General features: G+C 36.1%; 1 long non-coding RNA gene across 2 annotated transcripts in view; it reads left to right on the top strand.

Annotated features, from left to right (window-relative positions):
- LOC130455056 (uncharacterized) overlaps window positions 1-23,769 on the top strand; it is a 92,937-nt gene extending 69,168 nt beyond the window's left edge. The window contains exons 6-8 of one of the 2 annotated variants that reach the window (XR_008912871.1): window positions 8,771-8,866; window positions 21,475-21,885; window positions 22,966-23,769. This is a non-coding gene — a long non-coding RNA (uncharacterized LOC130455056). The remainder of the gene's footprint in view (window positions 1-8,770; window positions 8,867-21,474; window positions 21,886-22,965) is intronic. The other variant, XR_008912872.1, reaches the window with a different exon arrangement.
- The last annotated feature ends 655 nt before the right edge of the window (window positions 23,770-24,424 follow it).

Genomic DNA, 24,424 nt, shown 5'->3' with positions numbered 1-24,424 from the left:
ACTTTTTAGCACCTAGCATAAATATTTGTAAAACCTGTAAATCCCAGATAACCTTGGCTTTTTTCTTAGAGATATTGACAATGTTCTAGCTCCGGTCCCCTCAAATATCTGCTTTTTAAGCTCAGTTCAGTTTGATGAGTTGGCCATCTCTTGAAATGTATTAAGTTTCTGAGAGCTGTAGACAACCATTTAGGGATCCCTACATATCTTAGATACCACATATTCTATGGGTCCTTCAGGAGGAGAGAATAACATTTCATTTAAAAAGTTTGTGAATGTTCAATTCAGTATCAAAACTTGATTTTCATCATCTACAAAATAGGGATAGTACTACTTAATTAAGGTCTACAAACATTTCTTTACCGTCTAGGAGGTGCAAGATTCTATGCTTGGTGGGAATACAAAAACAGAGTACATTGGGAGATATCAGGAGTAAACAAGAAGCGGAGTGAGTACAGAGTAATGTCAGGGGGTGGGAGAGAGCACCAAGGCATGGGAGGTGAAATTCTTGTGTAAAAGGTGGCCCATGAGCTAGACCTAGAAGAACTCCAAGAGATAGAAGTGAAAAGGATTAGAATATTTATATTACTTACCTTATAAGCTGTGTGTAAATACTTTGTACGCTATAGGACGTGAGTTGTTATTCTTAAATTGTAGTATTAATTCCATCAAGGTAGGAGCAATGCGGGGAGAAAACTTGAATTCAAATATGAAATCTGAGAAAGAAATCCCATCAAATCTCCCTGCTTACAAAGAATGCTCTATTCTGTCTTGTCTCTCAGAGGAATCATAGAATCTTTCAGTTACAAAGGACCTAGAGATATTTTAATCTACCTAACGTAGGAATTCCCTCAACAATACTCCTGACACTTTCTGTGCTTAAAGTGAAGGTAACTTCATAGATTTAAAGTTCAGAGAGACTTTAGAAGACCATCTAGCCCAGGGGATTCTGAACCTTTATTTCTCAAAGACCTTTGGCAGTCTAGTGAAACCTATGGACTAAAGCCCCCTTCTCAGAATAGTATTTTTTTAAAAATTCACCTCTGAAGTGTCTTTGGGATTATGCATGGGCATACCTCATTGGCTGCTCAATTGATGAAACTCTGCATGTGGACAGGCTAGGAGCCTTCTGGGAGGGTGATGATGACTTGCAAGGGAAGTCCTTTGGAAAGACTGTGGGATGTGGATAGATTTGCTGTAATTGGTTTTGGTCAGCTAACTACATGTTGAAGAGGAAGCTTGTTGATTAGCTGTGGAGGCATTTTCAAAAGCTCATCGACTAACTTCTTCCTCTTGGCTTCATTTGGTGGCTCTTCTTTTCATGATATCTGATAAAAGATAACTGAACTGCTCACGAGCCATTGAGTTCCATCAAAGGGCCTTGGGTCCTTGGCCTCTTGTTTTTTTCCTTTTCAGTTTTAAAGGATTATGGAGCAAATCTGTGACCAGGTGGATTCAAAGGGTCAGGAGGGCATTTCAGTGTTCCAAAGTCTAGGTTCCAGAGCCTGAGCAGCATATTTTCCTAAAGAGCAAGAAGTCACCTTCTGGAGTGACCTTTGGCACTTAGCCCAGAAGTAGCTGGGACAAGAGTTGCCTTTGTTCATGAACTTGGTGGGATCAACATTATGTAAGAACTGAGTAAAAATGAACCTATTCTCCTGAGAGACTGAAGTCATGAAGGGGAAAACATGCCCTGAAGTACTTAGGAAATTGTAGTTTGTTTTTCCTATATCTTCCAAGTAAATAGCCTTTGGTAAAAGCTAACCAATGTTAAGTAGTTAAATGGAACTGAGGTGCTAGTCATTGGCTCCTAACAATAAGGACAAATATTGCCAGTAGGCACTTAAATCATTGGGAGGAGAGAAATATTCCAACCCCTCAGAGTACCCAGGAACCGTGAGGGAGATAACATAGCAGGACTGATCCTGGAAGAGAGAACCAGAGCATTCATGCTACAAAAAGAAATGCATATTTTCAATTAGAAGTTAGTGAAAATAATGATTTTCCTCCCATTTAAATTCATAGATCTCAAATTCTTTACCATATCTGAGAGAGGGGAGGGAAGGGAGGAAGGGAGATAATTTGGATCTTATAATTTCAGAAAATGTATTTTGAAAATTGTTATTACATGTAATTAGAAATAAAAATATCTTTGAATTTTAAAAAGTGAAGCAGAGTTAAAAAAATCATAGATCTCCTGAAATCTATCTATGGACCATTTGAGGTCCATGGACCCCAGGTAAATTACTTCTGATCTAGCCTAACCCATCATTTTAAAGATTAATAAACAGTGCAAATAAATTACTTGCCTAAGGTCACACATGAGGAAAATGTTGGATCTATAATTTGAACCTAGGACCCCTAATGCCAAATATTGTTCTCTTTCCATCTTTAGCACATAGCATACTGCATTGTATATAGTAGGTACTTAATTATTGTTGTTTAGATTTGGTTTTGTCTAAAGAAATATAATCATGATATAAGATTGAATGGAGTTCCACAAGAAGGTTGAAACAGAATAATTTGAGCATTCAAAAGGAGGGATCAGTTGAAACTGTGGAGGGTTTGGGAGAGTAGGGTATGTCAAGGAAGGTTTCATGCAAAAGGTATTTCATCTTGGATTGGAAGGTTGGATTTTATAGGAAGAAATTTGGCAATGGAAAGGAGAGATTGTAACAGAGGGAATAATATGAACAGAGCTATTGTGGTGAGAAAATGTAGCTTAAATTTGGAGTATTGAAGTAGTTTTATATAGAAGTAGCAGCATTTTGAGACCATGAAAGGCAAAAATGACAGCTATTTCCATTTGAAAAAACCATTTCCATAATAGAAGGCTAGTCAATGTATTGGAGAAATTTAAAAGTGAATAATCTAGCCAGTACTAAGCTTACTAAAGGATGATAGGATGATTTCAAACTCTCCTGAAAGGGAGAAGGGTGCCATTTGTCTTCTCCCTCTCCCTTAAGCACTGATTACAAAAATTGGGTTCTCAACTTAGAAAAGATGCTTCTTAAAGAAGTTAAAATGCACTGCCTGTGTGGGCCCATGTGCATACACACACACACACACACACACACATACACACACACACACAGGAAACCAGCTTTCTATGAAGGTCCAACATGAAATGAACTCGTTGCCCAATTCCACCAACATGCCACCATTTTTTTTATCATGACCTACTATTAAAAAAAAATAGAGGCAGCTGAGTAGCTCAGTGGATGGAAATCAAGGCCTAGAAATGGGAGGTCCTGGGTTCAGATCTGGTTTCAGACATTTTCTGTGTGACCCTAGGCAAACCACTTAATCCCCATTGACTAGCCTTTACCACTCTTCTCCCTTGGAACCAGTACACAGTATTGATTCTAAGATGGGAAATAAGATTTAGAAAAACAACAACTGTGCTTGCATACTTTACCAGAAATATTTCCTATTTATGAGATAATATAGGGGAAGAAAACTGGGAAAATTGGGAAACAGTATGGAAAAAATTAGGTTTAGATCAACATCTTATACCCTATACCAAGATAAATTCAAAATGGGTAATGACATATAATTAGAAATAATTTAGATAAACATAGAATAATATACCTGACAGAGAACAAGTTATAAAATGAACAATTTTTATTTTATTAAACAAAAAAGCACAAAAAACCCCAAATGTAACCAAATTAGAAAGGAAGGAACAAATTGAGAAAAAAAATTTATAACAAAATTATCTGACAAAGGTCTAATTTCCCAAATATATAAGGAACTAAGTCAAATGTGAGAAATCAAGTCATTCTCCAATTAACAAATAGTCAAGGGATATGAATAGGCAGTTTTCAGATGAAAAATTCAAAACTATCAATAATCACATAAAAAAGTGTTTTAAATCCCTCCTGGTTAGAGAAATGCAAATCAATATAACTCTGAGATACTACCTCACACCTGGCATATTGGCCAATATGACAGTAAAAGAAAGTAAAAAATGTTGGAGGGGATGTGGAAAAAATTGGGACACTAATGCATTGTTGCATTAGTTAAAGTTGTGAATTGATCCAACCATTCTGGAAAGCAATTTGGAATTATGACCAAAGGTCTTTAAAGGATTGCCTGCCCTTTGATCCAGCCATACCACTGCTGGGTTTGTACCCCATGGAGATAAAAAAAAAATGTTTGTACAAAAATATTTATAGCTACACTCTTCGTGGTGGCAAAAAAAATTGGAAAATGGGGGAATACAATGCAATTGGGGAATAGCTGAACAAATTGTGGTATATGATGGTGATGGAATACTATTGTACTATAAGGAATGATGATGTGCTTGATCTTAACATGAACTGGGAAGCCCCATGAACTGATGTGGAGTGAAAGAAGCAGAACCAGGAGAATGTTGTACACAGTAATTGAAACATTGTGGGATGATCAAATGTAATAGACTCTGCTACTAATAGCAATGCAATGATCAAGAACAATCCTGTGGAATTTATGAAAAAGAATGCTGTCCACATCTAGAGAAAGAACTGTGGGAGTAGAGATATGGAAGAAAAACATATGATTTTTCACTTGGTTGTATGGGTATATGATTTGGAGTTCTGGTTTTTAAAGATTACTCTATTACAAATATGAATAATATGGAAATAGGTTTTGAGTAATAAGATATGTATAAACCAGTGGATTTGCTTGTCAGCTCTGGGAGGGAGGAAAGAAGAGGGGAAGGAGAGAACATGAATCATGTAACCATGGAAAAAATATTCTAAATTAATTTGTTAAATAAATTTTTCCAAAAGAAAAATATTCTTAAAAAATGTGAAAATAAAAAATATAGATAGAGAGAAGAAAAAAGTGTGGTGCCCTGGAAAGAGTACTGGCTTAGGATTCAAAGGATCTGGCCTGAAGTCTGGCTCTGTCAGCTATTCCCAAAGTGGTTCTGGTCACTTAAATCATTTGATCTCTCTGGGCCTCAGTTTCCTCATCACCAAAATGAAGGTTTGACTAGATGACTCCTAAATGCACAGAATCTGGCATTAAAGGACCTGGGTTCAGATTCTGGTTTTAAAGGCACTTTTGGCTCTGACTCCATAGTCCTATGGACCTAGAAATACATGAATATAAAAGACACATATCTGGTCCAAGCATTAAAGAATTCTAAAGTGATTCCATTGTTTTACTAGAGTTTCATCTGTGATAGATATATTGTGATACAATGGGGAAAACCATGAATTAGAAAGCAGAAGACCTGTAGTCTAATAGGGCATGTGACCTTAAGCAAGGTGCTCAGCACTCTAGGTTTCTTTTCCTAATCTGTAAAATGGGGGGATCTCTAAGGGCTTTCCCAGCTTTGATTTTATGTGATCCATATAAAAGGGTCACAATCTGTAAGGAAATAGTGATTGACTTATAAAGATGGTACCACTTCAGAGTTTCATCAACATTTTAAAAAATTGCCCTTTTCCAGTCTTATAATGGAGGCTTCTAGTTAAAAAAAAAATTTTTGGAGGAGAACAAAAGAACTTCAGTCTGGTATTTGGTATATTATCTGGGGTAAAAAAAGGGCTTTGATGTTCTAAAGAAGAGCAAAATTGATATTTATCCTTTTTTTAGCAAGTGAACTTATACCAGATGCTCCATTAAAAATAGGCCCCCATTTAAAACCATTTTATACTAGATGGGGCCATTGCCATCCTGAACGTCTTCACTTCCTTTCTGGAAAAAACGAGTGCAAACTTGGCCTTGCTGGAGTTTCACTGATGCTGCTCTCAATTCTTTCTGCCTTTTCTACAGCTGCTGACAGATAGAGAGGCTGCTCAAAATAGCTTCAGGTAACATCCCACTGCAATGAGAGGAAGGAGCTTGTATGGCAAAGCTTTTTCTCTGCACCTGGGGTGAGGGCTCATAGTAAGGGTCTGAGTGATAGAATTACATGAATTCTCTACAGTGGAATTACTTGGGCAATATAGGTTTTCTCTGGCACTGACAAATGTCACTCTATTGGCAAACACCTTGGTGCATGCTATTTGCATTATCAGTGGGGATGAGAGAGGAGTAATGAGTGAACTGTAGGGAACATTTTACAGTTCTTTCTCTGTTATCAAGGAGGAAGTAAATCATCATAATGTAGTGGCTTGAGGATCCATCTGCCTTGGAGTCAAGAAGACCCAAGCCACAATCTGGCTGCCTTTCCAGGCACAGATCCCTTAATTTCTTAGCACCCCACGCAATGCTCTAAAAATACAAATTATTGAGGAGATGCTAATTTGCTCTGGTGGAGGGAAATTTCACATGAGGAGTTCCCCAGAAAGTTGCCAATTACAGAAACCTAGACCAAAAATAAATGAAAGAGAAACTACCTTCCTCATCCTTCAAACATGCTTCCCTTTGCCATTAATCAATCAACCGCACTCTTGAACCCTAGTTATCAGTAAGAGAGAATGTAAGACTATTTTCCTTAGCTCCATAGAATTTAAGAGCCGGAAGAGGCCTTAAGTATCTACTTCTACCCTTTCAATTTAGAGGATGCTGAGAACCCCAGAGAGAGTATGTGATTAGCAAGGTATAGGATATGAAATGAAATCTATGGTGAGGGAAATAGAAAGGAAGAGACAGATTTACATTGTAGAGAAAGGGAAAATCTGGAGAAAGGGTTTTATAACAAGTGTCATTGATAAAGACCTTATTTCTCAAATATATAGAGAACTAAATTAAATTTGTAAGAATACAAGTCAATCCTCAATTGATAAATGGTCAAAGAACAAGCAAATTTCAGACCAAGAAATTAAAACTATCTATAACCAAATGAAAAAATGTTCCAAATCACTATTGATTAGAGAAACACAAATTAAAACAACTCCTATATATCATCTCACACCTCTCAGATTGGCTAAAATGATAAAAGGACAAAATAAAATAAACTCCAAGGGACCACCTCACTCCTATCAGATTGGCCAATATGACAGAAAAGGAAAATGATGGATGTTGGAGGGGATATGGGAAAATTGGGAGACGCCACTGTTGGTAGAGTTGCGAACTAATCTAACCCATTCCGAAGGGCAATTTTGAATTATTCCCCAAAGCCTCTAAATTGTGCATACTCTTTGATCCAGCAATACCACAACTAGGTCTATATCCCAAAGAGATTTAAGGGGGGGGGGGTAATAACATATTAGCACAAAAAATTTTTTTGTGGTGGCAAAGGGTTGAGAATTGAAGAGATGTCTATCAATTGGGAAATGGCTGAATAAGTTGTGGTGTATGATTGTAATGGAATATTGTGCCATGAGAAATGACAAGCAGGATGATTTCAGAAATACCTGCAAAGATTTACATGAGAAGAATAAAACCAGGAGGATATCGTATACAGTAACAAAAAAAAAATTTATGATGATCAACTTGTGAATGATTTAACTATTCTCAGGAATAAAATGATCCCCGATACTTTCAGAGTTCTTATGATGAAAAATAGCATCCACTTGCAGCGAAAGAACTGATGGAGTCTGAATATAGATTGAAGCTGATCATTTTTCACTTTATTTACTACATTTTATTTTTTCTTATAGGAATCTTCTGCAACTTAGCCAAAGTGGAAATGAAATTTAAAAAGACTAGATAACGAATGGACAAGTTAGTTCATCTGAAACATAATTGGAGTTTTTAGTATATTGTAGCCTCAGTGCAAGTCATCAGTGTCTTATGATGACTAAGACAGTAAACTTGGTGTTCGGACATGGTATTCAGAAAGAAGCCAGTAATAACTGTTTTAAAGGATTTGAATAGTTGTCCCATGGAAGGTAATGGATAACATGGAGAGAGTGTGTGAAGAACTAGTCTGGAAGCAAGGAAGATGTGGGTTGAAATTCTCCTTTTGGCCCCTAATGACAAATCACTAAACTTCTCAGTGGTTTAAGTGTTTCTTAAGACTGTAAGTTGCAGGGAATGTGCTAACCTGCATTAATAGAAGAAGGTTCCGTTCTTTTGAACTACAACAGTGCATGAGCTGCCTTCCGCCAGGTAGAGGGAGAGAGGAATAGAAATCTAGGAAGAGAAATAGAAAGTGGGAGAGAAAGGAGGAAGACCAACTTTGCCTGCTTCAAAATTTTGCTCAGGCATGCCATTGAAATGGGCTTTTATCTAAGGCTCATTGAATTAGCTCTTAAAATTTATTAGGAAATATTCCAAGGGTGTGGTGTGTGTGTATGTGTACATATTTACTAAAACAATAAAATACTTCATTTTCCTAACTGTTAGTTCATGATTTTAAATACTACAACTTTGTGATTTCATCATATGTTTTATAGGCTGATCATTATTTTTTCTGAGTAAAAAAAATCTAATCTTTTATTTAGATTATTTGCATTTTATATTAGTAGTTTTGTTTTTGTTCCACTGATAGACAATTCATATTTATATACTGAAATGTAGAGAGGAAGAGACCACTGAAATCCACAAGTAACCTTTTCTGAATTAATTCAAGTGTAAAGGCACATATTATTTCAGAAGTTTCAACTGAACATTTATCTCACCTATCACAGAAAATGCTATTGAATAGATATCACAAAGAAAACCATATTCCTCTACCTTCTACCTCTTAACCCCCCTATATAGCCCATCCATCTTGGCCTCATGCCCAGAATCCTTCCAGGGAATTAAATGCAGATGTCAGTTCAGTATCTGACATCCCAAAATGAAATAATATGACCTTACTTATAATACATTGCCAATCTGGTTATATTGGATGCATTTCAAGATCAAGGGGAAAATAACAGGAGTAAAATTTGTTTCTTCAAATTAGAACTTGGAGCACTCAAGCAAAAGTCAAATAGAAAACTGGATTGTCATCAAGCAATGAAAATATCAGAATGAAATGCAGTTTGTGAGAAATCGCAAGGTAAATGTGACAGGTTAAGGCAATCAACATTAAGGAAAGACAAACTGTTTAAAATATGTGGTTAAGTTTCTCCCTTTTCTTCTCCTCTCTAAGTTCGTTTCATGTGCAGTAAGGTAAGCTCAGTACACTTAGTTCTTCATAGATATCAAAGTGATTCAGGAAGGCTCATCTCCTCTACGGCTTACACTGCCGATGAGTTTTAAGGAAGGAGAATGATCTTGAGGTATATGTTAACTCTAGACCATGTAGTCTAGAAAATGATGGAAGGGACTTCCTTCATAAAAGAGATTCCACACTGCGTTTATTGTGGACTTTACTTAGAAAACAAATTATTTATGAATTATTTGCTACTCTGGTATAGTCAGAAGCAGTTGTTGGTAGTGTGGAGGAATGGTTGCACTATTAACCTTCTTTGTGCCAAAATTTCCTTATCTGTTAAATGGGGATAATAGTACCTCTTCTATCTATGTGATACATACATAGACAAAAATAGTTATGAGAGTAAATTTATATAAATTCAGTGCTTCTAAAATGAAGGAGACCAATTCCAACTGTAAAGATTGGATTTAACTCTCCCCTGATTGTAACAATGAAGGTACTTAGCTCTTCCTTTATTATGAAGATTAAATTGTAACCCCCTGTCTGTTTTTAGATTTTAATCCCCAAAAGTGTTAACCCAGTATTTAAAGTAGATCTACCCATTTTAACCACAAAAAGGTATGAACTAACTACAAAAAGGTGTGAACTAACCACAAAAGGTGTAAACACCCATTTCATACATTGAGTGGGAGGTGTGTGACCCACATATGAAAGAGTGGGCAGCCCCAGAGAGGAGCGTCTACTGTGATTGGTAGATGTAAAATTTAGGGGAGGTGACACAAGAGTAAAAGGTCTTTAAATAGTGGAAACAGAGACACACAAGTCTCAGACAGTCACTTGGAGTTGGACTGGAGGAACAGTCACTCAGGCTCAGAGTGAAGACAGTTGGCTGTGGAACTGGACCCCTGGAGGAGCTCATGAAGGAGACCTCAGACTGCTTTTCTTTTAGACAGTCACTGTTGTGAGTGTAAAGGCTGACTTAGTTCCTTGCCCTTTCTGGAGGTATGAACCTCTGAGAAAGGCCAATCATCTTGAAACTCCTTTCCCCTGACTGATGCCTTAGAATTTCCTACTGGTTCAGAGGAAGCTCTCTCTCTCTCTCTCTCTCTCTCTCTCTCTCTCTCTCTCTCTCTCTCACTCTCTCTCTTTCTCTCTCTCTCTCTCCCTCCTTTTCTCTCTTCCTTAATATCTTCCCTCTATTGTAAAAATAATTTTCATTTACTTGAGTAATTTATTTTTGGATTTAGTCATTAAGTCCCTGGCGACCATCAATTTAATATATTTAGTCCAACCATAATATTTAACACAACTGTTTGGAGATATGAGTGAGGCTGGATTCCTTATGTCATTTTTAAAAGATATTTTATTCTTCCAATTATATGTAATATCAATTTTCAACATATGTTTTTCAAAATTATAAGATCCAATTGGTCTCCTTTTCTCTCTTCCTTCTCCATTCCCTGAGATGGTAAGTAATTTGATCTTGGATATGCATGTATCATCATGCAAAACATGCTTCCATATTGGTTATTGTTATAAGGTAATACTCATATAAAACCAAAACCCAAAATAAAAACACAAATAAACTAAAGTGAAAAATAGTATGTTTCACTTTACATTCTGATTCCAACAGATCTCTTTATCGTAAGTCTTTCAGAATTGTCCCAGATCATTGTATTGCTAAGAGTAGCTAAGTCTTTCACAGTTGATTCTCTTATATATTTATGTTGTGGTGTACAATGTTCTCCTGGTTCTGCTTATTTTATTCTACATCAGTTCATGTATTTTTTTTCCAGCTCTATATAAAATCATCCTGTTCATCATTCCTTATAGCACAATAGTATTCCATTACCATCATATACCACAATTTGCTCAATGATTCCCCAGGACAAGGGTTACCCTTTCTTGGTATAGGATATGAAACACTAATCTATACTAAGTTTCTATTATACTGTTTTCTAGTTTTCCCAGCAGTTCTGTTAAGTAGAGAGTTCTTATTCCCAAAGCTGGAATCTTTGAGTTTCTCAGGCACTACATTGCTAAAATCATTTACTCCTGTATAATATGTATCTAATCTATTACATTGATCTATCATTCTGTTTCTTAGCTAGTACCAAATTCTTTTTAGGATTACTACTTTATAATAGAGTTTGAGATCTGGTACTATTAGGCCACCTCCTTTCACATTTTTTTTTATTAATTTCCTTGGTAATTTTGACCTTTTGTTTTTCCAGATAAATTTTATAATTTTTTCAAGTTCTACAAAATACCTTTTTGGTCATTTGTTTGGTATGACACTGAATGAGCAAATTAATTTAGATAGAAGAGTCATTTTTACTATATTAGCTTAGCCTACCCATGAGCAATTAATCTTTTTCCAATTTTATGTCTCTTACTTTATTTATGTGAAAAGTATTTTATAATCATGTTCATATCATTTTTGTGCTTGTCTTGGCAAGTAGATTCCCAGGTATTTTATAGTATCTAGAGTTATTTTAAATATAATTTCTCTTTCTACCTCTAACTGCTGAACTTTGTTGGTAATATATAGAAATGCTGATAATTTGTGGGTTTATTTTGCATCATGGAACTTTACTAGTTATTAATTAGTTCAACTACCATTATATAATCTGTAAAGAGTGATATTTTAGGTTTTTTCATTGCCTACTTTAATTTCTTCAATTTCTTTTCCTTTCCTTATTGCTAAAGCTGGAATTTCTCATACAATGTTAAATAATAGTGGTAATAATGGACATCCTTCCTTCTCCACTGATTTTTTTGGGAAGGCTTCTACCTTATCCCCACTGCAGATGACATTTGCTGATGGTTTTAGGTACTTATCATTTTAAGGTCCATTTATTCCCATACTTTCTAGGGTTTTTAATAGGAAAGGGTCTTGTATTTTGTCAAAGCCTCTTTCTGTACCTACTGAGATAATCAGGTGATTTCTGTTAGTTTTGTTATTGATGTGGTCAATTATGCTGATAGTTTTTCTAATCTTAAATCAGCCCTACATTCCTGGTACAAATTCTACCTGGTCATAGTGAATGATCCTTGTGATATATTGCTATAATCTCTTTGCTAGTATTTTACTTTAAATGTTTGCATCTATATTTCTTAAGGAAATTGGCCTATAATTTTCTTTTTCTGTTTTTCTTCTTCCTGGCTTGGCACCATATTTATGTCATAAAAAGAATTTGGTAGGAGTCTTTTGCCAATTTTCCCAAATATTTTATATAGCTTTGGGATTGATTGTCCTTTAAATGTTTGACAGAAGTCACTTGTGAATTCATCTAGCCCTGGTGATTTTTTTCCTTAGGAAGGTCATTGGTGCCTTGTTTGTTCAATTACTTTTTGATGAAATGGGATTATGTAAGTATTCTATTTCTTCTTTTGTTAATCTGGCCAAAACTTATATATTTTTTGTAAATACACATCCATTTCACTTAGATTGTCAGATTTATTGTCATATAATTGGGTAAAATAGCTCCTAAGGATGACTTTAACTTCCTCTTAATTTGTGGTAAGTTCACCCTTTTCTTGACACTGATAATTTGATTTTCTTCTTTCCATTTAAAAATCAAATTAACTGATCTATCTATTTTTCTTGTTTTTTTTTCATAAAACTAACATTTGGTCTTATTTATTTTTTTAATTGTTCTCTTACTTTCAATTTTATTAATTTCTCCTTTGATTTTTATGATTTCCAATTTAGTCTTTAATTGGAGATTTTAAATTTGTTTTTTTTAAAGTTTTTGCATGCCCAATTCATTTATCTGCTTTTTCTCTATTTTATTGATGTAATCATTTAAAGCTACAAATCTTTCCTCAAGTACTGCTTTGTCTATATCCCATAAATTTTTATATGTTATCTCATTGTCATTCTCTTTAATGAAATTGTTTGTATAATTTGTTCTTTGACCCACCTCTTTTTTAGAATTAGATTATTTAGTTTCCAATTAATTTTTGTCTTTCCATAGACTTATTGATTATAATTTTAATTGCATTAAGGATCTGAAAAGGGTACATTTATAATTTCTGGCTTTTTTCCATTTGGTTGTGAAATGTTTATTTCCTAATACAGAATTAATTTTTGTGTAGGTGCCATGTACTACTGAAGAGAAGGTATATTCTTTCCCATTCCCATTCAATTTTCTTCAGAGATCTATTAAATCTAACTTTTCTAAAATTTCATTCATTTCTTTCACTTCTTTCTTGTTTTTTTTTTGGCTTGATTTCTCTGAGTCTGAGAGGGGATAGTTGACGTCTCCTGCTAGTATAGTTTTACTGTCTATTTCCTCTTTCAGATAATTTAGTTTCTCCTTTATAAATTTGGAGGCTATATCATTTGGTGCATCTATGCTTAGTACTGATATACTTCATTATCTGTGTTAAGATGTAATTTCCTTCCTTATCTCCTTTAACTAGATTTACTTTTTTCTTTAGCTTTGTCTGAGATCACATTTGCTATTCCTGCTTTTCTTTACTTCAACTGAAGCACGATCAATTCTGTTTTAGTCCCTTACCTTTACTTTCTGTGTGTTCCCCTGTCACCAGTATTTTTTTTTGGTAAATAGCATATCATAGGATTCTGGTTCTTAATCCATTCTGTTATATGCTTCTGTTTTATGGATGAGTTCATAATAATAATAAATATTAATGAGTTGGTCATTATTACCAACTGTGTATTTCCTTCCATTTTATTTTCCCTTTTGATCTTGCTTTTCCTCTTTTTTCATTCTATCCTTCCTGACAAATGTTTTGCTTTTAGTCACTCCCACTTTTTCCTCCCTTCTATTTCCCTTGACTTATTCCCCTCCTATAGAAGTAGATAAGATGAGGTAAAATAGGATTCTATACTCAAATGAGTATGGTGGTTATTTCCTCTCTGAGTCAATTCTAATCAGAGTAAGGTTTAAGGATTGTGTATCACCACCATTATCTTTCCTTCCACTTTAGTAGTTTTTTCATGTCTCTTTAGATGAGATAATTTACCTTGTTCTACCTCTCCCCTCCCTTTTCTTTTCACAAAAGTTGCCTTTTTCATCCTTGATTATTTTATATTATCTAATACTACTAATCAGCTTTCTGTTGAACTGTCTATGTATACTCCTAACTACTCTAGCAATGACAAAATGTTGAGTTACAATATGATCTTTCCATATTAACAGTTTGATCTTATTGAATCTTAAATTTTTTCTTTCTTGTTTCTCTTTTTATGCTTCTCATAAGTCTTGTATTTGAACATCATATTTTTGTATAGGTCTGACTTTTTCATCAAAAAAGCATAGAACATTTATATTTTATTAAATGACCATTTTTCCCCTGACAGAATATAGTCAGTTTTTCTGGGTAGGTGATTCTTGGTTGTAAACCTAGTTCCTTTGCCTTTCAGAATATTACATTCCAAGCCTTCAAGTCCTTTAATGTAGAAGTTGCTATGTTCTGTGTGTGGCTTCATAATATTTGAATTGTTTCTTTCTGGCTGCTTACTGTATTTTCTCCTTGAACTGTGAACTCTTGAACTTGGTTATAATATTCCTGAGAGTTTTCATTTGGCCATTTATTTCAGGAGTGATTGGAGGAGTCTTTTAAATTCTATTTTACCCTCTTGTTCAAGAATATCAGGGAATGGGAGCAGCTGGGTAGCTCAGTAGATGAGAGCCAGGCCTAGAGATGGGGGGGGGGGTCCTAGGTTCAAATCTGCCCTCAGAAACGTCCCAGCTGTGTGACCTTGGGCAAGTCACTTGACTCCCATTGCCTAGCCCTTACCACTCTCTGTCTTGGAACCAATACACAGTATTGATTCCAAGATGGAAGGTAAGGGTTAAAAAAAAAGAATACTTCCTGGAGGTTGTTCCAGTCTCCATGGAATTCCTCCACTTTATTATTCCTTTTAGTACAATAGTATTACATCACCAACATATACAACAATTTGTTCAGCCATTCTCCAATTGAAGGGCATCCCCTCATTTTCCAATTTTTTTGCCATCACAAACTGCAGTTATGAATATTCTTGTACAAGTCTTTTTTCTTATTATCTCTTTGAGGTACAAACTCAGCAGTGCTATGGCTGGATCAAAGGGCAGACAGTCTTTTATCACCCTTTGGGCGTAGTTCCAAATTGCCCTCCAGAATGGTTGGATCAATTCACAACCCTCCCAGCAATGAATTGATGTCCCTACTTTGCCACATCCCCTCCAACATTCATTAATTTCCTTTGCTGTTATGTTAGCCAATCTGCTAGGTTGTTTTGATTTGCATCTCTCTGATTATAAGAGATTTAGAACACTTTTTCATGTGCTTATTAATAGTTTTGATTTCTTTATCTGAAAACTGCCTATTCATGTCCCTTGCCCATTTATCAATTTGAGAATGGCTTGATTTTTTTAAACATTATTTTATTTCGTCATTTCCAAACATTATTCATTGGAAACAAAGATCATTTTCTTTTCCTCACCCCCGTCCCATAGCTGACACATGATTCCACTGGGTATCACATGTGTTCTTGATTCAAACCCATTTCCATGTTGTTGGTATTTGCATTAGAGTGTTCATTTAGAGTCTCTCCTCAGTCATACCCCTCCACCCCTGTAGTCAAGCGGTTGCTTTTCCTTGGTGTTTTTGCTCCCACAGTTTATCCTCTGCTTGTGGATAGTGTTTTTTAGATCCCTGCAGATTGTTCAGGGACATTGCATTGACCCTAATGGAGAAGTATTGGATTGATTTTTTATACAATTGATTTAGCTCTTTGTAAATTTGAGTAATTAAATCTTTGTCAGAAGTTTTTATGAAAATTGTTTTCCAATTTGTTGCTTCCCTTCTGATTTTAGTTACATTGGTTTTGTTTGTACAAAAACTTTTTAATTTGATATAGTCAAAATTATTTATTTTACATTTTGTGACTCTTTCTAAGTCTTACTTGTTTTAAAATCTTTCCTTTCCCAGAGGTCTGACATGTATACTATTCTGTGTTTGACTAATTTACTTATAGTTTCCTTCTTTATGTTCAAGTCATTCACTCATTCTGAATTTATGTTGGTGTAGGGTGTGAGGTGTTGATCCAAACCTAATCTCTCCCACACTGTCTTCCAATTTTCCCAGCAGTTTTTATTGAATAGTGGATTTTTGTCCCAAAAGCTGGGATCTTTGGGTTTATCGTATACTGTCTTGCTGAGGTCACTTACCCCAAATCTATTCCACTGATCCTCCTTTCTGTCTCTTAGCCAGTACCAAATTGTTTTGATGACTGGAAGTGATACAGAGTGATGTAGAGAGAAAGGAGCAGAACCAGGAAAACATTGTACACAGAGACTGATCCACTGTGGTATAATCGAACGTAATAGACTTCTCCATTAGTCTCAATGCAATGTCCCTGAACAATCTGCAGGGATCTAGGAGAAAAAACACTATCCACAAGCAGAGGACAAACTGTGGGAGTAAAAACACCAAGGAAAAGCAACTGCTTGACTACAGGGGTTGAGGGGATATGACTGAGGAGAGACTCTAAATGAACACCCTAATACAAATACCAACAACATGGAAATGGATTCAAATCAAGAACACATGTGATACCCAGTGGAATTGCGCGTCGGCTATGGGGGATTGGGGGGAAGAAAATGATCTTTGTCTCCAATGAATAATGTTTGGAAATGACCAAATAAAATAATGTTCAAAAAATAAATTAAAATTAAAAAAAGATTATCAGGGTGGTTTTCTTTGATAATTTCTTGTAATATAATGCCAAGACTTTTCTTTTTTGTCGTAGCTTCTAGATAGTCCAATAATTCTTTCTTATTTTATTTTTCTTCATTAAAAATATTTTATTTTCTTGATTACATGGAATTACACTTTTCAACATGTTTTCCAAAATTATAAGATCCAAATTGTCTCCCTCCCTTCCTCTCTTTCTTTCCCTTTCTCAGAGATGATAAACAATTGATCTGGGTTATATGTGTATGTGAGTGTGTATATAAAATCGTATGAAATATGCAGTCTAATAATTCTTAAATTGTCTCACCTCGATCTGTTTTCTATGTCAGTTGTTTTTCCAATGAAATATTTCATATTTTCTCCCATTTTTCAGTCTTCTGATTTTGTTTTATTGTTTCTTGATGTCTCCTGAAGTCATTAGCTTCTTTTTGCCCAATTCTAATTTTTAAGAAATTTTTTCTTCCATGAATTTTTGAACCTTCTTTTCCATTTGGCCAATTTTACTTAAAAAAACTATTTTCTAGGAAAGTAATGAATGTTGGAGGGGATGTGGCAAAATTGCGACATTAATGCATTGCTGATGGAGTTGTGAACTGATCCAACCATTCTGGAAGGCAATTTGGAACTATGCCCAAAGGGCACTAAAAGACTGTTTGCCCTTTGACCCAGCCATAGCACTGCTGGGTTTGTACCCCAAAGAGAAAATAATGAAAGAAACTTGTACCAGAATATTCATAACTGCCGTTTGTGGTGGCAAAAAAATTGGAAAATGAGGGGATGCCCTTCTATTTGGGCATGGCTGAACAAATTGTGGTATACGCTGGTGATGGAATACCATTGTGCTCAAAGGAATAATATACTGGAGGAATTCCATGTGAACTGGAATGACCTCCAGGAATTGATGCAGAGTGAAAGGAGCAGAACCAGGAGAACATTGTACACAGAGACTGATACCCTGTGGTAAAATTGAATGTAAAGGACTTCTCCATTAGTGGCAATACAGTGATCATGAACAACTTGGAGAGACCTATGAGGAAGAACACTATCCACATCCAGAGGAAAAATTATGGGAGTAGAAACACCAAAGAAAAATAACTGCTTGATCACATAGGTTGGTGGAGCTATGATTGAGAAAGTAGACTCCAAAAGATCATCCTAGTGCAAATATTAATAATAAGGAAATGGGTCTTGATCGATGGCACATGTTAAACCCAGTGAAATTGTGCATCAGATACAGGAGGGGGATGGAGGAAGGGGGTGGGGAAGGAACATGAATCTTGTACCCATGGAAAATTATTCTAAATCATCTAATTAAATAAAATGAAAAAAAAAGCCCTAAAAACACAACTCTTTTCTTCATTGGATTTTTTTACCTCTTTTTCCATTTGGCCATTTCTGCTTGTTAAGGTGTTATTTCCTTCTTGCATTGCTTTCATTTCTCTTCTCCATTTTTCCTCTGCCTCTCTCATTTAATTTTTGAAAACCTTTTTGTGCTTTTCTGGAGCATGAGACCAATTCATATCTTTCTTTGAAGATTTTCATATAGCTTAGTTGATCTCCCTATCCCCTACTGAGCTTGGGACTTGTTCTTCCTCGTCACCATAATAATTTTCTATGATTAGGGTTTTTTTTTAATGTGTGCTCATTTTCCTAGCCTTTTTCTCAACTTTTATTTTTATCCTAAAAGTGAACTCTATTCTCAGGGTAGATAAAGCACCCTCTTAAACTTCAGTTTTTCCTTGTTGCTGCCCTTAGTTTCTAGTTCAGGGTTTCTGCAAGTTTCAGTTCTTCGAAGGTGGTATGATATCTGTGGGCTGAGAGCTGCACTTCCCACTGCTGATTCAGTCTCCCCCAGGAATTGCTGATGGCTTGTGGGGTTCAGATCATTATGAGCTTCCTTATGCTGGGGCTCAGGGTCTCACCTCAGCCTTGGGTGTGGCTTCCAGGCCTCACTCTGGGCTTGCACTGGCCAGGAGCACTACAGACTACCCTGTTTTGGGGGTTTGGGCATGCATTGCAGACTTGCACTAGATCTCAGAACCTCAAAAGTAAGCATATGGGTGCTCTACTGTTAGCTTTGACAGTGTCTTAGGGTCTTGAAATTGGCTTGGGCCCACATTCAGAACATAGAGCAATAGAGTTGGGCAGGGATTGCTGTTGGCTTGAACCAGTACTCCTCAGTGTGACCTTACTGTGGGCTGCGCTCCCTCTCAATCCAGTGAACCAGACACTCTCTGCCTACCTACCAAGCTGTTTTCTGCAGGAAAGTACCTTCACTCTGTTCTCTTGTTAATTCTGTCACTCTAGTATTCATTTTGAAGCATTATTTTAAAGTTGGATGGAAAGGATTCTCAGAGAGGCTGAAGCTCTCTGTACTTTTACTCAACCATCTTGATTCTGCCTCTTGGATCTGTTATTTCATCCAAGTTCTTCTAGTATAAAGCACCCCCCACCCCCGCCCCGGTACAGATAGAAAGCTTAGTCTTAAAGAGTTTTCTGGAGCGCTCAATCATTAAACCCGTGATCATACAGCTAATACATGTTGGAAACAGGAACCGAATCCAGATCTCCCTAAATCTAAGACAGGCCTTCAATCCCCTACCCTATATTGTATCTCCAGTGACTTCAATGACGGGCAAGCTTAATAATCACATTTTTATAAGGCTTTTCATCAGGATCCTACCTCAAAGCCTCATCTTGTGGGATGGATTTTGATGTTCAGAGACTACATCTGCACAACACAAGCTCTGGGAGGTTTTTCCAAGTTGAGAATGCAAACAAATAAAGATCTGGTGTCAAACTGACATTAGTTTGACCAGTCAAGCAAAGGTACAAAAGGCTCATCAAAAGAAAGAGTCATGTGGTAATGAATATTTAGGTCATGGCAATTCCCAAGGGTTTGCAATCTATCTCTGTGGGGAAGAGGCCAAGCATTAGGGAACTCTCTCATGGGAATCTCAATAATAATAAAACCCAAGAGACAATAACTGAAATGGAAATTCCATTCAAATTAACTACAAAGTATATACAATATTGGGGGGGGGGAGGGCAGGGTAAGCAAACTACCAGAGAACATAAAATATGTGTATAGAATCAATTACAAACTGCTCCTTAAAGAAAAAATGAAGTTAAAGAGCTGGAGGAACATTCAGTTCTCATGGCTGAGCTGAGTCCATACAATAAAAATGACAATACTACCAAAGTTAATTTCTACTTATTATGCTATACTAACAAAAATTAGCAAAGAATTTGATGAAATAATAACAAAATTCACTTGGAGAAATAAAAGTTCTAGAATACCAAGAGGAATAATATGGGAAAGGAGAGGAGTGAAAGGGAACTAGCATTTACAGATCACAAACTATAAAGTAACAGTCATCAATACCATTTTATATTGGTTTAAATATTGAAGAATAGACCATTGGAACATACTAGACAAAGAAGAATCAGAAATAATGAAGTGGTATCCTAGGACTAGTTAAAAAAAAAACTCAAGAACAAATTCTATAAGAAAGAACTACTTATTTGATAAGAATTTCTAGGAAAAATGGAAAGAAGTCTGGCAAAAATTCAGTTTATACCAATATCTCATGCCATGTGTCACAGTAAATTGAAAATGATAGGTGACTTGAATATTAAAAATCATATTGTAAAAAATATATATATTAGATGAAGAAGGAGACAATCCCAGGCTTGGAAAACAGCCAGTGAAAATGCTTTGGGGTTTGGAGGTGGAAGATCTTGTGCAAACAACAGCAAGGAGGCCCATATCACTGGATTATAGAATATGTGGGAAAGAGAGGGAGAAATAAATTGCAAAAGACTGGGAAGGTAGGAGGAGGCAGGATATAAAGGGCTTTGAGTACCAAATAGAGGGTTTTGTTTTTGATCTATAGGTGATGGGGAGCCATCGGAGTTTATTGAATAGAGGAGTAACATGAACAGGCATGGGTTTAAGGACGATCACTATGATAGCTAGTGGATATGATAGTATGAAAGTTGTAACTATAATTGCAAACTGCTAAATGGTCTTTGATATAACCATTCCATTTGACTCTTAAAGATACAGTAACAGTAACAGCTTTTGAGTAATTTGTAAGCCTTTGACTTTTTTTCATTTCCTAATCCTGAACCATCTTTTCCATCTTATCTTTTACTTTTTCTATATAATGATCATTTTTTTAAACACCAAAGTCACTGAATATGGTTATAATTTTACCGTTTTCTTTGGAGGGTCTTACTTTTGTATGATATCTATCTATAAGTACTACTTATAGATACTTATTATAGATGACCTCATATTCTAGATGAGCATATATAGAGATATAAAATCCATCTATCTATGTCTTCTTCCCTACCAGTTTATAAGTTTCTTGAGGGATAAGATCCTTCTAGTACAAATTTGTATTTTACATAGTACTTTTCATGGAGTGCGTCAAATTAGGCAAAGAAAAAATATTTTTGGAATGGATGTATCACATGTCAGAGACTGTTTCATGATGCACAGGGTCTGAGGCATATAAGAGGAGATTTTAAACTTTTCTTGTTATAAGGTCCTTCCAAAAGACCTGAGATACCACTTCTATGGTGCTCCCTGCATTGTCAACTAAGATCAGCTACTTTCTAACAAGGATGCAGTTCCCAGTGTTATAGAATAAAGTTATTTTGAAACAACAAAGAAAACAGATCTCCTTGGAAAAACTTATCCATAAAGTACCTTTTCCTAAAAATTTTGTATGGAATTTCAATCACAGTTATAATCATGGAGAACTCATAGAAGGTATTTCTTTTTGCAGGTCTGGCAGCTATCAACAGGTGGCATCAGGCATCTCTTCCCAGTGTGGCATCTACTAAGCCATAGGCAGCCTGGCCCAGTCTCTCATAGGACAACATCCCAAATCAATACAGAGGGGAACGCCTCTGCCCCACAACTTTAGCGTTGGTCCATACTAAAGTCTTCCTCCCCATGGTTCACAAAGTCATCATCATAATAGCTAACGTTTACAGATCTTAAGATGTGCAAAGCACTTTACATTTATGTTGTGTAGTTTCTTGCACATAAGAGCCTTGTGTTAATGCTATCCACAATGCCTTTCACAGCTTTGGATCAAGAAAGAACTTCAGAAGCTATCTAGCCTCACTTCCATATTTCATTCCTGTGAAAACTAGGTCCACGGAGGATAAATGACCAAGGAAGATCAAATAAGGTAATATTTACTGAGCACTTTGCAAACATGTAAGTGCTAGCTAGTTGTCCTTAATCATCAGTGTCTGGATTTGAACTCTGTTTCCTTGATTCAAAGTCACTTTTTTCACTATACCAGGCTGCTTTCATTGCTGCTATTCCTAGGGAAGCTAACCTCACAAAATTTAGTCTAGAGAGCAGACATATCATAATTTTCTATCCCTTAGGGAATCTGATCTCTAGCAGCATATTTAAGTGTTTTTCTCTCATGGACAGTTGGGAAGGATGTCTCTCCACCTATATTAGTGATACTCAGTAGCCAATTCTTAGATTCTCAAATCTCAAATCTCTTTCTGGTAGGGATATTCAGCTTCCCTCCGACTGGTTCCAGTCCTACTAGAGTGGGAGGGGATGGCAAAGAAAGGCATCCCCTCACTCTGCCAAAGAAACCCAGTTACAAATGGATTCAAGAAATAGACGAATGTGTTATTGTCCAAAGGGAATCAGTGCCTAAGATGTTAATTATAGCCAGAAGCTTGAGTAATTGAGTCGAAAGACAGGAGCCCAGGGAGCTGTAGATACACTTTCCCCCACTAAAACAAACCCTAGAAGCTACAGAGAAGTTTCAGAAGCAATCTCGGGCCATTTTCTAGAAGCCTGGAGGGAGATCAGATTGAAAGAAGAGAAAAGGCATTGCCAAAGATGTCTTAGCTGAGATTGGAGTCATGAAGAGAGGAGTTAGGATAACATTCCTTCCCCCACACAAGCAGATATGTACATACATCTAGATATCTTTATATATATATATATATATATATATATACATATATATATATATATATATGTATGTATGTAGCTGTATCTATTCCTGTTCCCAAGGGCTGCTCAAAGCAAATGGTCAGGATATCACTAGGGAATTCCTAAGAAGTAAGTGGCCTGTTCTGACACTAGATCTACAGTTGTAGCCTCATTATGAATCCATGCACTCTACTTTAAAAAAAAGAAAGAAAGAAAGAAAAGAAAGAGTGAGGGGGGCTAACTTGGGCTGGGTGCTCAAAGAGGCTTTGACAGAATGAATGAAAAGGGTACTTCTCACTTCCAGGACATCTGGACGCCACTTCCTGAGAGTTGCTGCAGTCATCTATTACAATGGCACCCGCATGTCCTGAAAGGATGAATTCTACCTCCAAAATGCCTCATATATATACAGGGAGCCAATGACTCACCCAGCAGGTGACATAAAATAAAAAGGGAAGATACATAGTCACAAAAACGTGTTTGTCACCATTGTGAACGATGTTCTGAGAAGAGCTCAAACTGAAGAGGGACTCCCTATCAATAGTGAGGTCCTCCAGATGTTCATATTTGTGCATGACTTTGCACTAATTGCATCAAGCCCCAGGATACTGGAGGGCCTCTTCACTGAGATTTATGGCCATTCAAAAAAGAGGTTGGCCTGGTAATCCAATCCAGAGTAACCAAAGTTAAACCATAGAGTCGAATGGAAAGCCCATTGAATTATTCCATCAACACATATATCATGGACAAGCATTATAAGTGGACAATTAGTTGGGCCCAGATTTGATTAAGGAGAGAAGAGCAGGTTGGACTGCACGTGGGAAGTTATGAAGCACTTTCCAAAAGCAAAAGTTTTCTAGTGTAAACACTCTTCTTTATTAACCGCAATGTTCTTCAGGGAAAGCTACGTGTCTATAAATTATGGAATGCTGCTATCTCCAAAGAGTAATTCTCCTAGGTGAATCTGAGAAAGCAATGGAAATAGAGTGGAAGATATTACATTATTATTAATTAGCAATGATGACTTGCATGCTAGAAATGATTTTTAAAAACACTATCATCAAGAATACTGATAAGAAAAAGAGGTAGGTTGGTCATGTAGCAAGAGCTAGGCAATCTAAGTAATACAGTAGTATCGTTAGAATATTAAAAGAAAGATTCTAGCACATTGGTCATATCCTCTGTGGTGGAGAATTTATGAAAAAGCATAATAAGATTCAAATTAGATGAGAAGACTTGACTATAGTATGATCTACACCAGATTATCCACATGGATGAAATTATAGTTCCTCCACTGAGGTATCAAAGCAAAGATGGTAGGAGAATAGAGATAACAAATAGTTATCTAGATAGTTGGGAAATTGTAAGTAGTTCAGATTGACTAAAGTATAGGATGTATTAGAAATTTGTGGGATGGGGGGAGGGGACTGAATGGCTCAGTGAATTGAAAGCCAGGTCTAGAGACAGGAGGTCCTAGATTCAAATTTGATCTCAGAGACTTCTTAGCCATGTGACCTTAGGCAAGTCACTTAAACTCTTGCCCCTAGCTCCTACCATGCTTCTGCCTTGGAACCAATACACAATATTAATTCTAAGACAGAAAGTGAGGATTAAAAAAAATTTTTTTTGTGGCATGCTAGCAGGACAAATTAGTGCCATCTTGTAGAAAGCTTTAAATTTCAAGTTAAGGAGCTTGGATTTTGTTTAGTAGGCAAAGGAAGCCATTGAAGACTTATGAGTGAGTGGGTGAAAGTGTGATCAAA

The sequence above is a fragment of the Monodelphis domestica genome, chromosome 6 (assembly GCF_027887165.1).
Source record: "Monodelphis domestica isolate mMonDom1 chromosome 6, mMonDom1.pri, whole genome shotgun sequence".
NCBI classification, from domain to species: domain Eukaryota; kingdom Metazoa; phylum Chordata; class Mammalia; order Didelphimorphia; family Didelphidae; genus Monodelphis; species Monodelphis domestica.
This window is presented reverse-complemented; position numbering and strand designations above follow the sequence as displayed.